General features: G+C 54.3%; 1 long non-coding RNA gene across 1 annotated transcript; it reads left to right on the forward strand.

The window, feature by feature from the left end:
• Positions 1 to 916: 916 nt before the first annotated feature.
• On the forward strand, positions 917 to 7,357 carry LOC145518743 (uncharacterized). Its single transcript, XR_014063242.1, has 3 exons — positions 917 to 1,034; positions 3,253 to 3,446; positions 4,073 to 7,357. It is a non-coding gene; the product is annotated as an uncharacterized LOC145518743 (long non-coding RNA).
• The last annotated feature ends 5,563 nt before the right edge of the window (positions 7,358 to 12,920 follow it).

The following is a 12,920-nucleotide window of genomic DNA, read 5'->3' on the forward strand; positions in this document are numbered from 1 at the left end:
AGGGGGAGGGAGCTGGCCGGGGACGCCCTCCCCCTTCGCCCGCACGGGTAGGTGTACCCGTCCGTCCGAGTCTCCGAGCGGGGGTTTGGCTTCGAGTTGCCAGAGAGAAAAACGAAGAGAGACCCGCCGGCGAGGCGCCTCCCACGAGACGAGCGGGCCCCCACGAGGGACCACGCCCGGGGCCCCAGACCGTCCTGTCCGTGGCACCCAGGACGGCTCGAGCCGGTCCCTGACCTCCTGGCCGTGATTCAGGGAGTTGGGGAGGGGTGAGAAAGCAAACCCTCCGGGGTGGCGAACCCTCCTGAAAGGGCGGGAAAGCAAGAACCTCCTGAAGGGAGACGCAAACCCTTCTGAAAAGGCGAACAGCAAATCCTTTGGAGGGCGGGAGCCAACCCTCCTGAAGGAAGAAAGCAAACCCTCCTGAGGGAGGCCCGGGAGGAGGCCAGACCGCCGAGTCCCAGGCGCTCCAGGGAGGGACGACCCTCTCCCTCCCTGCCCACCGCGGCGGCCCGGCCCAGGTAGGGTCCGGCCGGTCCGTCTCCGCGGCCGGAGGGGCACGGGGAGACGCTGGTCGACCCGGTCAGGCCACCCCAGAGCCCGGCTCTGGAGCGCCGCCGCCGCCGCGACGGCCACCCTCCTCAGAAACCTAGAGAACCAATCTCCGGCGACAGCAGGACGTCCCTAGGCCTCGGCGCCACCGCCACTGTCGCCGCCAGCAGAGCTGGTCTCTGAGAGCTGTGCCTCGGGCCCGGCGGCTGAGTCACAACCCTCCTGAAGGTCGCCGAAGCTCCAGAGGGGAGGGACACTATAAAAGCGGCCGCCAGGTGGCTCCTGACAACCGGCTCCAATGTCCCGAGGACGGGTCGCTGTCGCCGGCCGCCCAAACGCCCGAGCTCGGCCCGGAGCCGCCGCCTCCGAGAGACGCGACGCGACGCGACCCCGGCCGCAGAGGAAGGGAGAGGAGCTGGGAAATAGCTCCCCAGGAGGCTGCCACGAAGGAGACGCGCTCCCCCCACCCACCCACGCGATGCCAGGCTGGTGGGGGGACATTCCACGGAGACGCCGGCGGGCGGCGGGGCTCGGGGCGGGGACGGCCGAGAGAGGGGCACCAGTGACATCCCGGGCTCCCCCGGGCCCCCTCCCCCGAAGGAGGGAGGGAGGGAGGGAGAGAGAGAAGGGAGGGAGGCAGGGAGGGAGGGACCGACCGGCAAAGCGAAACCAGGCAAGCGCTGCTCCGAGAACAAAGCAGGACTCCTCGAAAGCAGACACAGACACAGACACGCAAGCCCAGGAGCAAGAAAGGAAAAGAAGGAGACACTCGGACCCCCAACAAGAGAAAACGAAAGTCAACCTGTGTCGAGACCGTGATCAAGTCCAACGACAACAAACACAAGCATGCGCCGCTGGGTGGGGAAAGTGCACGTGAGGACAGGAGAACATGGATTTCAAAACAACTGGCCACAAACACCGGAAAGGAAAGGCGGCCGGGCGGCCGGGCCGGGCGGTCTGGTCTGGGGTGGGGTGGCAGGGCTGCTGGGGGCGGGGGTCGGTGGCGGGGGGTGGGGGTGGGGGGTGGGGGGTGGAGGAAACGGGAGCACCTAGAAAGAGGAGGAGACTGTCGGCCGTGCTGAGACACGGAAACATCGCACGGCTGGGGACCCGTTCCTCTCGTTTTCCCCGGGGTGTGAAAGAGACTTACTTTGCCTCCCGTCTCCTGGGATTTCATCTCCCCAGCAACAACGGTCAGGCAAGCTGTCGGGTGTGTGTGTGTTGCGGGGGGTTGGGGGGGGTTGGGGAGAAAAAAAGAAGACACCTTTCAAGTGAAAGGAGGGAGCGTGAAGGTCTCTGAACCCTCGGACAGCGGCCTTCCATTTTCCAGACCAGTGACACGTTCTCCCAAGTCGCCCGGTTCCAGAAAACGCTTTTCGGAAACAGAATCCTCGAGGCCCGCGAACTCCTTAGGAATCCTCGGATGAGCTTCCGGGCCAGGCTATACCGTAGGCAGCGCGCTTCCCCTGAAGCCAAAGCCACGGGCTCCAGAGGGCCACGTCCAAGAAGCTGATCTCGTACGGAACCCGGTGTCTTCTTCTCTAGGACACTTCTAGAAGCAGCAAGAGTGCCCGTTTGTGAGAATCGAAGGTGAAGCCGGCACGATGTAAACCCAGCGATGTGTGCGGTCAGAGGCCCATCTAGATTCGAACTCCAGTTCTGGAGGGAGGGGAGCAGTGGGGACAGGAGGGTGGCCTGCGAGTCCGCCGTCCCGTCCCCACTCCTCCTGTGAACATCCGCCCCGCGGAAGGTGTCGAGGAACCTCATGACCTGACCTACGGGGTGAACCGTCGCCAAAGACAAAGAATTCCTCCAGCCAGGCGTTGTCCGCAGCCACGAACCCCTTCCCTCCGTCGCCCGGCCTTTCAGAATGCCACGTGGAACCCTCTCAAGACGAGTGTGGGGCTTGGAGGTATGGGCCCCCGAATTCTCCTCGCCCGGCCCTGCAAGAAACCATTCCGGGCGGGCCTGCCCCACATGAAGACTTTTCGGGCTTTTCGGTGGACCGGGCCTCCCGGGGTGCCCCTGCACCCGGCACCCTGCGACATCCCGAGAGATCCCACGGAGAAACGTCTCCGGCCACTCGCGCGGCACGGACGCTTCTTCCCCATCTGGGTCCCCTCACAGGATCTGTGAGTTCCTGCGGTTCCGCACGCCCTCGACTTGGCTGTGGTTCGGGGCTCTGCTCTGTTCCGTGTTTGCTCTCCGGCCCACGTGATCTCTCTGGCTAGGGCACCCAGGAAAAGCGAAAAGAAATCGAGTCCGCGTGAGTACTATTCAGGCATCAAGTGGGGATACCTACCAACGACCTCTAACGTGGATCCACCAAGATGGCGGCCGTGCGGGGTTCAGGAGGATCATTTTGCGCTTTCTGGGGGCGCTATTTGCTCTCAATGATTTCACGTGCCTTTTGGGCATGGCTCACGGAGATGGACGTGAAGCAGCAGGGCAGCCACATCTGGCGTCTCGGCCTAGCTAGGGCGGCTCCACGAGTGACCTCTCGGAACCGGGGCCGAGACCGCCATCCCTCCCCGGGCCCCCCCCCCCCGCCTCGGTGGCTGGGTATGGGGGGGAGGAGGGGGAGGTTTCGGAGGGGAGACGGGAGATCTGGGCTTGTGGTTGGGGGCGCGCGGGGCCACACGTGTCATGTCGTGATATTCCTGTAACGCTCCAACAAGATACATATTATTCTCTCTTCTGCAGATTTCTATCTGTGTCTGAATGGAAATGTATTAGACTCTTGAAATCTGAGCCTTGACGAGGGGTGCGCCCTGTACGTCTCGGGCTACAGGCAGCATACGGAAACTGAAGATATCAGGAATCACGTATAAAGGTTAAAGTCAAAGAAACGGACCTAGTTCAGTGGCAGACTTAGTCTTCCTCGCTGCAGCCTCAAGGTAAATGCTGGGGGTACCCAGTCTATTCTTGGGAAGATACAGTGTTTCTTTTAACTGTTGCCAGCAACGCAGCTTCTCCTCTACCGGAGTTGAAACTGAGATTTAGTTCTTGCAGCTAGTAGTTCTTTTTCAGAACATCTATCAGGAAGGATCTGAATAGCTTGTCATGTCCCTGAAAATATACTAGAGAACATTTGGTTCAGTTCTCGTACCCAGAGACTGGGGAAATTAAGGTGGCACTAGAAATCGCACCTTTTGGTTATATAGTATCTTTCCTGGAAAACAGGCTGCTCTTAAACTCTAATTGTATCAAACAGTAGCAGGGATGAGAAGTGCATGATCCACAAGTTTCAGTAAAGCTGGCTCTCCCGCTCCTTAACATTATATACATTGTTAACAAAAGTGTAGAATTGGACACTTGATGGCAACAAAGAGGCATCCTGTTTGGCGTTTCTTTGGACTGCAGCCGGGAGAGGAGCAGAGCCGACTTGTTCAGTCCCCGGTCCTGCTACTCCTAGGCCTTTCCTCACACTTGATCTTGGACGCTCTGGGGCAGGTTGTGTCTGCAACAAGCACTCGATTTGTCCGGAAGCACTGAATCCTCTGTTCATCGCCTTTGTTCCCAGGACTGTCTCAGGAGGTGACGACGATTTCCCATGGGGGAATCTGTGTCAGAGGCTTGCCAACCATACTTTTCACGTGGTTCATGCAAAGCTCACCCGTCACCGGTCACCTGTCAACTCACCATCCGTACGAGAGTCAGCACCAACACGCCCGGCAGAGCTGAGCGTCAAGAAGGGGTTGCGTGGAAAGAGATGTGTATGCTTGGTCCTGGTCCTGGTTATAGACAGAAAGTATCAAGGGGGAATAACTCCCAGAATAAGTAGGCCTGCCTGGAATGCGAAATAGTGAGAAGAGGCCTCGCGCTTGGAGGACGGGTCAGAGCTTTAGCCACGGGAGAGTGAAAAGGAAAGGCCCGGGAAAGGGCCGTGGGGCAGGGGACGGTCTGAGCCCAGCACCAGCGGTGAAGGACGAGGAGGCACCTTGAAAGAACGTGCTGTTTCGGAGGTTTGTGGTAAGAGCACACCGGTGCTGCTAAAGATGAGGCTGGTGGAACCCAGATAGTAGAGAGGCGCCAGAAACCGGCCAGGAAGGATGAGAATCCTGTGTGCTGAGGACCGGCACTTCACCAAGCCCACAGCAAAGGGTGCTGTCTAGATTCAAACCCAGTCACTCGCGCAAACGCCACTCAGCCACCTCCTCATCTACAAGGCCGACAGATACTCGGTGCGTGAGGTGCGTGTACAGTCTAGGTGGGCGGCACTCACGTTATCGGGCAACCACACAGCTAATACGTGCTTTGAAAGAACCAACAGTGAGCTGATAGCTTTTTCTGGATCTGCCTATAACCAAAGATACCGCTCGCTGCATACTGTGGATCTCGACTCCTGTCTCACGTCTCCATGAGGCCGTCAGAAAAGTACTGTTCGTGCTACCTCTCAGGCCAGGAATGACACTTAAAGTGTAACGTGCTCACCAAGTCCTCAGAGATTCATGGATTTGAATCGAGAAATTCCACCTGGTCCTTTCGCTCCCGATCCACTCCTGCTCTCACCACTACTACCACACGGGTCAGACACGAGCGAGTTCAGCTGAATTAGCTTGCACACGTGGGGACGGAGTTAGCTTTCGGCACACGGATATTTAGGAATTCCATGGCAGTATGCCAGGTATTCACAGTATGTATGGGATATTCGCCTAATTTGATAACAAGAGAGCTCAGGCCTCAGGCATAACTTCAGGCAGATTTTCCCTCCAACAGAAACAGCTCAGATGGGCTGGCAGCCCGGGAAAATGAGCAACTGCCACTGACAGACTGAGACACCTATGGGCTCCCTCCGTGGGGAGACCTTCTGCCAAGGCTTCTCCCTCAAGGGCCGTTACCCAGCCTGCGGGCATCAGCTGAGGAGAAGGGGAGGTGGGTGCCCCGGAAAGCAGCCGCGCTCGAGTCAGTCTCCCGGGAGCTCTCGTTCCAGCTCTGGACGCTCACTCCCGGGCCTGGGTTCCCACTCCAGCTTTCAGATGGATCCCAGGCCCTTCTTCAGAGAAGTTCCTCCAGATGAGTCCCCAGCCACCAGTGGGCCTCATTCGACCTTGCGGGACCTCCCTCCCCTTCTGAAGCTAGGTTCCGTCTCTCTCTTCACAAAACTTTAAGTCCAACATAGATTGTTAACAATGACTTGCCATTTCCTTTTGTTCTCACCATTATTCTGACTACTTGCAGTTAATTCCGCTCACCTTTGGATTGCTTACGACACTCCAGGCCACTGAAAAAAAGGGAGTTTCCGTTCTGAGCTCAAAGATCCTCAGGCGGCATTTGGGCCTTACTTTACCTCTGCTGGAGGCAGGAAGGTGGCAGGTGACCGGGACCTGCCAAGAGCAGAGCAGAAGCTGTGCCCCCTGAGCAGTGGTGCCTGGCTCTCTCTCATTGGTCGCAGAGGGTCTGCAAGATTCGAGGGGGTTCTTGACGGCCCCACCATGCTGGTGAGCCGTGTCGTCTCATCTCATCGGGAATCTGACCCCTCATCAGCAAGCGTAGCCATGTGCCCTCACCCTGAGTCTCTAAACCCTTCCCAGACCATCACTCGGCCCGCCTTCTCCTCTCAGGCAGAATGAACCTGGGCTTCTCTCCTGGGACAGGTCATTCTGTGTCATGGGATGTCCTCTTTACTCCTGTTGCCGGCAATAGGAGTATTGATGTGCCGCTCATAGGTCAGAGACTCCTCATTCTTATTACCCAGAGGCTTTTCTTCAGTCAGTAAATTTTGTTCCTTTGAAGTTAAAGGGATTGCCTTTGAAGACTATCATTTCTGACCTAGTCGCAAACCGTCTCTTTTGAGGAACTTCCTTAGGGTTCCAGGGATTAAGACAGTTTGCTTCCATTGCAAAGGGCACAGATTCATTCCTCGATTGCAGGATCTAGATCTCCTGTGCCTCACACTCTAGCCAAAAAGGTATATTTTAAATATAAGAGGGCCAAGCATAAACCTACTACTTTCCCTTTCCATTATTATGATAATAATCTAATTCTCTTCAAGGCAACACAAATGCTTCTTACTAACTAGAAGGATCATGTCGCGGAAATTATAAACAGAAAAACAGGGAATTACTTCATGATATCTCACTACATCCGTCTCCGATCCAACGTCCGAAACATCAAGGAAGTCCACGTAAAGTATCATCTTTAAATAGAGCGCTCCACTTTGAGAGAATAGAACTAAACTCATTAAAACTAAGTTTTCCAGCATGTGGCTGCTTTGAAATCTTGCATCCAACCGACAATTCTGGAGCATATGATAATTCGGAATTGAGTAATCGATGACACAAACACTCTCCTCGGCAGGGGGACGTTTTGGATCGCCTGAGTTCTAGGTTCTCAATGTTATCAAGCCAGACACAATCTTCACGGTTTTTCATAGATCTTGTAATATCTTTTTTTAAAATTTCAACTTTTTTGAGGTACAATTGACATACAAAATTGCAAGAAATTGAAATATAACTGTGGTGATTTCACGTGTTTACGATGTGAAAGGATTCCTCATCCAGTTAATTAATATCACCTCACATATTTCACTTTCTGTTTTTTTTTCTTCCCTCCATCTTTCCTACTTAGATTTTTATCTTCATAAGATTTCATTTATACAAAACATGTCAAAAAGAGTGCCATGTTTTACATTAGATCCTCAGACTCTATTCATCTTATAGCTGAACATTTGTTCCCTTTTACCAACCTCTCCCCATAGCCCTAGTAACCACTTTTCTACTCTCTGGATGAGTTTTACTTTTTCATGGATGCACTATCAGAGCCAGTCCTGAAATTTCCTCCAATTACAATTCTTCTCTCAGAGTCATCAGTCCATTTTGTGTTATCTTTCATGTTTTACAAAATTACTCCTAACCAGCAATGGAGCGGGTGTGGCAGGCAATGAGCCAAGAAGATTTACAGGGTGGCATCCACTTACTGTGGGAACTAACCATGGCATTGATCAGTCTATCAACCTAGAAAGAGATCACTGGACATTGCACAAAAATTTGCTTATTTCTTTGTAGAAGTTTGGCATTAAACTAAACCCTTAGTTTGGGATGGGATGGGGTGGGGTGGGGTGGGGTGGGGTGGGGTGGGGTGGGGTGGGGGGTGGGGGGTGGAGGAAACGGGAGCACCTAGAAAGAGGAGGAGACTGTCGGCCGTGCTGAGACACGGAAACATCGCACGGCTGGGGACCCGTTCCTCTCGTTTTCCCCGGGGTGTGAAAGAGACTTACTTTGCCTCCCGTCTCCTGGGATTTCATCTCCCCAGCAACAACGGTCAGGCAAGCTGTCGGGTGTGTGTGTGTTGCGGGGGGTTGGGGGGGGTTGGGGAGAAAAAAAGAAGACACCTTTCAAGTGAAAGGAGGGAGCGTGAAGGTCTCTGAACCCTCGGACAGCGGCCTTCCATTTTCCAGACCAGTGACACGTTCTCCCAAGTCGCCCGGTTCCAGAAAACGCTTTTCGGAAACAGAATCCTCGAGGCCCGCGAACTCCTTAGGAATCCTCGGATGAGCTTCCGGGCCAGGCTATACCGTAGGCAGCGCGCTTCCCCTGAAGCCAAAGCCACGGGCTCCAGAGGGCCACGTCCAAGAAGCTGATCTCGTACGGAACCCGGTGTCTTCTTCTCTAGGACACTTCTAGAAGCAGCAAGAGTGCCCGTTTGTGAGAATCGAAGGTGAAGCCGGCACGATGTAAACCCAGCGATGTGTGCGGTCAGAGGCCCATCTAGATTCGAACTCCAGTTCTGGAGGGAGGGGAGCAGTGGGGACAGGAGGGTGGCCTGCGAGTCCGCCGTCCCGTCCCCACTCCTCCTGTGAACATCCGCCCCGCGGAAGGTGTCGAGGAACCTCATGACCTGACCTACGGGGTGAACCGTCGCCAAAGACAAAGAATTCCTCCAGCCAGGCGTTGTCCGCAGCCACGAACCCCTTCCCTCCGTCGCCCGGCCTTTCAGAATGCCACGTGGAACCCTCTCAAGACGAGTGTGGGGCTTGGAGGTATGGGCCCCCGAATTCTCCTCGCCCGGCCCTGCAAGAAACCATTCCGGGCGGGCCTGCCCCACATGAAGACTTTTCGGGCTTTTCGGTGGACCGGGCCTCCCGGGGTGCCCCTGCACCCGGCACCCTGCGACATCCCGAGAGATCCCACGGAGAAACGTCTCCGGCCACTCGCGCGGCACGGACGCTTCTTCCCCATCTGGGTCCCCTCACAGGATCTGTGAGTTCCTGCGGTTCCGCACGCCCTCGACTTGGCTGTGGTTCGGGGCTCTGCTCTGTTCCGTGTTTGCTCTCCGGCCCACGTGATCTCTCTGGCTAGGGCACCCAGGAAAAGCGAAAAGAAATCGAGTCCGCGTGAGTACTATTCAGGCATCAAGTGGGGATACCTACCAACGACCTCTAACGTGGATCCACCAAGATGGCGGCCGTGCGGGGTTCAGGAGGATCATTTTGCGCTTTCTGGGGGCGCTATTTGCTCTCAATGATTTCACGTGCCTTTTGGGCATGGCTCACGGAGATGGACGTGAAGCAGCAGGGCAGCCACATCTGGCGTCTCGGCCTAGCTAGGGCGGCTCCACGAGTGACCTCTCGGAACCGGGGCCGAGACCGCCATCCCTCCCCGGGCCCCCCCCCCCCCGCCTCGGTGGCTGGGTATGGGGGGGAGGAGGGGGAGGTTTCGGAGGGGAGACGGGAGATCTGGGCTTGTGGTTGGGGGCGCGCGGGGCCACACGTGTCATGTCGTGATATTCCTGTAACGCTCCAACAAGATACATATTATTCTCTCTTCTGCAGATTTCTATCTGTGTCTGAATGGAAATGTATTAGACTCTTGAAATCTGAGCCTTGACGAGGGGTGCGCCCTGTACGTCTCGGGCTACAGGCAGCATACGGAAACTGAAGATATCAGGAATCACGTATAAAGGTTAAAGTCAAAGAAACGGACCTAGTTCAGTGGCAGACTTAGTCTTCCTCGCTGCAGCCTCAAGGTAAATGCTGGGGGTACCCAGTCTATTCTTGGGAAGATACAGTGTTTCTTTTAACTGTTGCCAGCAACGCAGCTTCTCCTCTACCGGAGTTGAAACTGAGATTTAGTTCTTGCAGCTAGTAGTTCTTTTTCAGAACATCTATCAGGAAGGATCTGAATAGCTTGTCATGTCCCTGAAAATATACTAGAGAACATTTGGTTCAGTTCTCGTACCCAGAGACTGGGGAAATTAAGGTGGCACTAGAAATCGCACCTTTTGGTTATATAGTATCTTTCCTGGAAAACAGGCTGCTCTTAAACTCTAATTGTATCAAACAGTAGCAGGGATGAGAAGTGCATGATCCACAAGTTTCAGTAAAGCTGGCTCTCCCGCTCCTTAACATTATATACATTGTTAACAAAAGTGTAGAATTGGACACTTGATGGCAACAAAGAGGCATCCTGTTTGGCGTTTCTTTGGACTGCAGCCGGGAGAGGAGCAGAGCCGACTTGTTCAGTCCCCGGTCCTGCTACTCCTAGGCCTTTCCTCACACTTGATCTTGGACGCTCTGGGGCAGGTTGTGTCTGCAACAAGCACTCGATTTGTCCGGAAGCACTGAATCCTCTGTTCATCGCCTTTGTTCCCAGGACTGTCTCAGGAGGTGACGACGATTTCCCATGGGGGAATCTGTGTCAGAGGCTTGCCAACCATACTTTTCACGTGGTTCATGCAAAGCTCACCCGTCACCGGTCACCTGTCAACTCACCATCCGTACGAGAGTCAGCACCAACACGCCCGGCAGAGCTGAGCGTCAAGAAGGGGTTGCGTGGAAAGAGATGTGTATGCTTGGTCCTGGTCCTGGTTATAGACAGAAAGTATCAAGGGGGAATAACTCCCAGAATAAGTAGGCCTGCCTGGAATGCGAAATAGTGAGAAGAGGCCTCGCGCTTGGAGGACGGGTCAGAGCTTTAGCCACGGGAGAGTGAAAAGGAAAGGCCCGGGAAAGGGCCGTGGGGCAGGGGACGGTCTGAGCCCAGCACCAGCGGTGAAGGACGAGGAGGCACCTTGAAAGAACGTGCTGTTTCGGAGGTTTGTGGTAAGAGCACACCGGTGCTGCTAAAGATGAGGCTGGTGGAACCCAGATAGTAGAGAGGCGCCAGAAACCGGCCAGGAAGGATGAGAATCCTGTGTGCTGAGGACCGGCACTTCACCAAGCCCACAGCAAAGGGTGCTGTCTAGATTCAAACCCAGTCACTCGCGCAAACGCCACTCAGCCACCTCCTCATCTACAAGGCCGACAGATACTCGGTGCGTGAGGTGCGTGTACAGTCTAGGTGGGCGGCACTCACGTTATCGGGCAACCACACAGCTAATACGTGCTTTGAAAGAACCAACAGTGAGCTGATAGCTTTTTCTGGATCTGCCTATAACCAAAGATACCGCTCGCTGCATACTGTGGATCTCGACTCCTGTCTCACGTCTCCATGAGGCCGTCAGAAAAGTACTGTTCGTGCTACCTCTCAGGCCAGGAATGACACTTAAAGTGTAACGTGCTCACCAAGTCCTCAGAGATTCATGGATTTGAATCGAGAAATTCCACCTGGTCCTTTCGCTCCCGATCCACTCCTGCTCTCACCACTACTACCACACGGGTCAGACACGAGCGAGTTCAGCTGAATTAGCTTGCACACGTGGGGACGGAGTTAGCTTTCGGCACACGGATATTTAGGAATTCCATGGCAGTATGCCAGGTATTCACAGTATGTATGGGATATTCGCCTAATTTGATAACAAGAGAGCTCAGGCCTCAGGCATAACTTCAGGCAGATTTTCCCTCCAACAGAAACAGCTCAGATGGGCTGGCAGCCCGGGAAAATGAGCAACTGCCACTGACAGACTGAGACACCTATGGGCTCCCTCCGTGGGGAGACCTTCTGCCAAGGCTTCTCCCTCAAGGGCCGTTACCCAGCCTGCGGGCATCAGCTGAGGAGAAGGGGAGGTGGGTGCCCCGGAAAGCAGCCGCGCTCGAGTCAGTCTCCCGGGAGCTCTCGTTCCAGCTCTGGACGCTCACTCCCGGGCCTGGGTTCCCACTCCAGCTTTCAGATGGATCCCAGGCCCTTCTTCAGAGAAGTTCCTCCAGATGAGTCCCCAGCCACCAGTGGGCCTCATTCGACCTTGCGGGACCTCCCTCCCCTTCTGAAGCTAGGTTCCGTCTCTCTCTTCACAAAACTTTAAGTCCAACATAGATTGTTAACAATGACTTGCCATTTCCTTTTGTTCTCACCATTATTCTGACTACTTGCAGTTAATTCCGCTCACCTTTGGATTGCTTACGACACTCCAGGCCACTGAAAAAAAGGGAGTTTCCGTTCTGAGCTCAAAGATCCTCAGGCGGCATTTGGGCCTTACTTTACCTCTGCTGGAGGCAGGAAGGTGGCAGGTGACCGGGACCTGCCAAGAGCAGAGCAGAAGCTGTGCCCCCTGAGCAGTGGTGCCTGGCTCTCTCTCATTGGTCGCAGAGGGTCTGCAAGATTCGAGGGGGTTCTTGACGGCCCCACCATGCTGGTGAGCCGTGTCGTCTCATCTCATCGGGAATCTGACCCCTCATCAGCAAGCGTAGCCATGTGCCCTCACCCTGAGTCTCTAAACCCTTCCCAGACCATCACTCGGCCCGCCTTCTCCTCTCAGGCAGAATGAACCTGGGCTTCTCTCCTGGGACAGGTCATTCTGTGTCATGGGATGTCCTCTTTACTCCTGTTGCCGGCAATAGGAGTATTGATGTGCCGCTCATAGGTCAGAGACTCCTCATTCTTATTACCCAGAGGCTTTTCTTCAGTCAGTAAATTTTGTTCCTTTGAAGTTAAAGGGATTGCCTTTGAAGACTATCATTTCTGACCTAGTCGCAAACCGTCTCTTTTGAGGAACTTCCTTAGGGTTCCAGGGATTAAGACAGTTTGCTTCCATTGCAAAGGGCACAGATTCATTCCTCGATTGCAGGATCTAGATCTCCTGTGCCTCACACTCTAGCCAAAAAGGTATATTTTAAATATAAGAGGGCCAAGCATAAACCTACTACTTTCCCTTTCCATTATTATGATAATAATCTAATTCTCTTCAAGGCAACACAAATGCTTCTTACTAACTAGAAGGATCATGTCGCGGAAATTATAAACAGAAAAACAGGGAATTACTTCATGATATCTCACTACATCCGTCTCCGATCCAACGTCCGAAACATCAAGGAAGTCCACGTAAAGTATCATCTTTAAATAGAGCGCTCCACTTTGAGAGAATAGAACTAAACTCATTAAAACTAAGTTTTCCAGCATGTGGCTGCTTTGAAATCTTGCATCCAACCGACAATTCTGGAGCATATGATAATTCGGAATTGAGTAATCGATGACACAAACACTCTCCTCGGCAGG

Source organism: Giraffa tippelskirchi, chromosome 8, assembly GCF_054371585.1.
Source record: "Giraffa tippelskirchi isolate mGirTip1 chromosome 8, T2T-mGirTip1v1.2.pri, whole genome shotgun sequence".
Classification (NCBI taxonomy): Eukaryota; Metazoa; Chordata; class Mammalia; order Artiodactyla; family Giraffidae; genus Giraffa; species Giraffa tippelskirchi.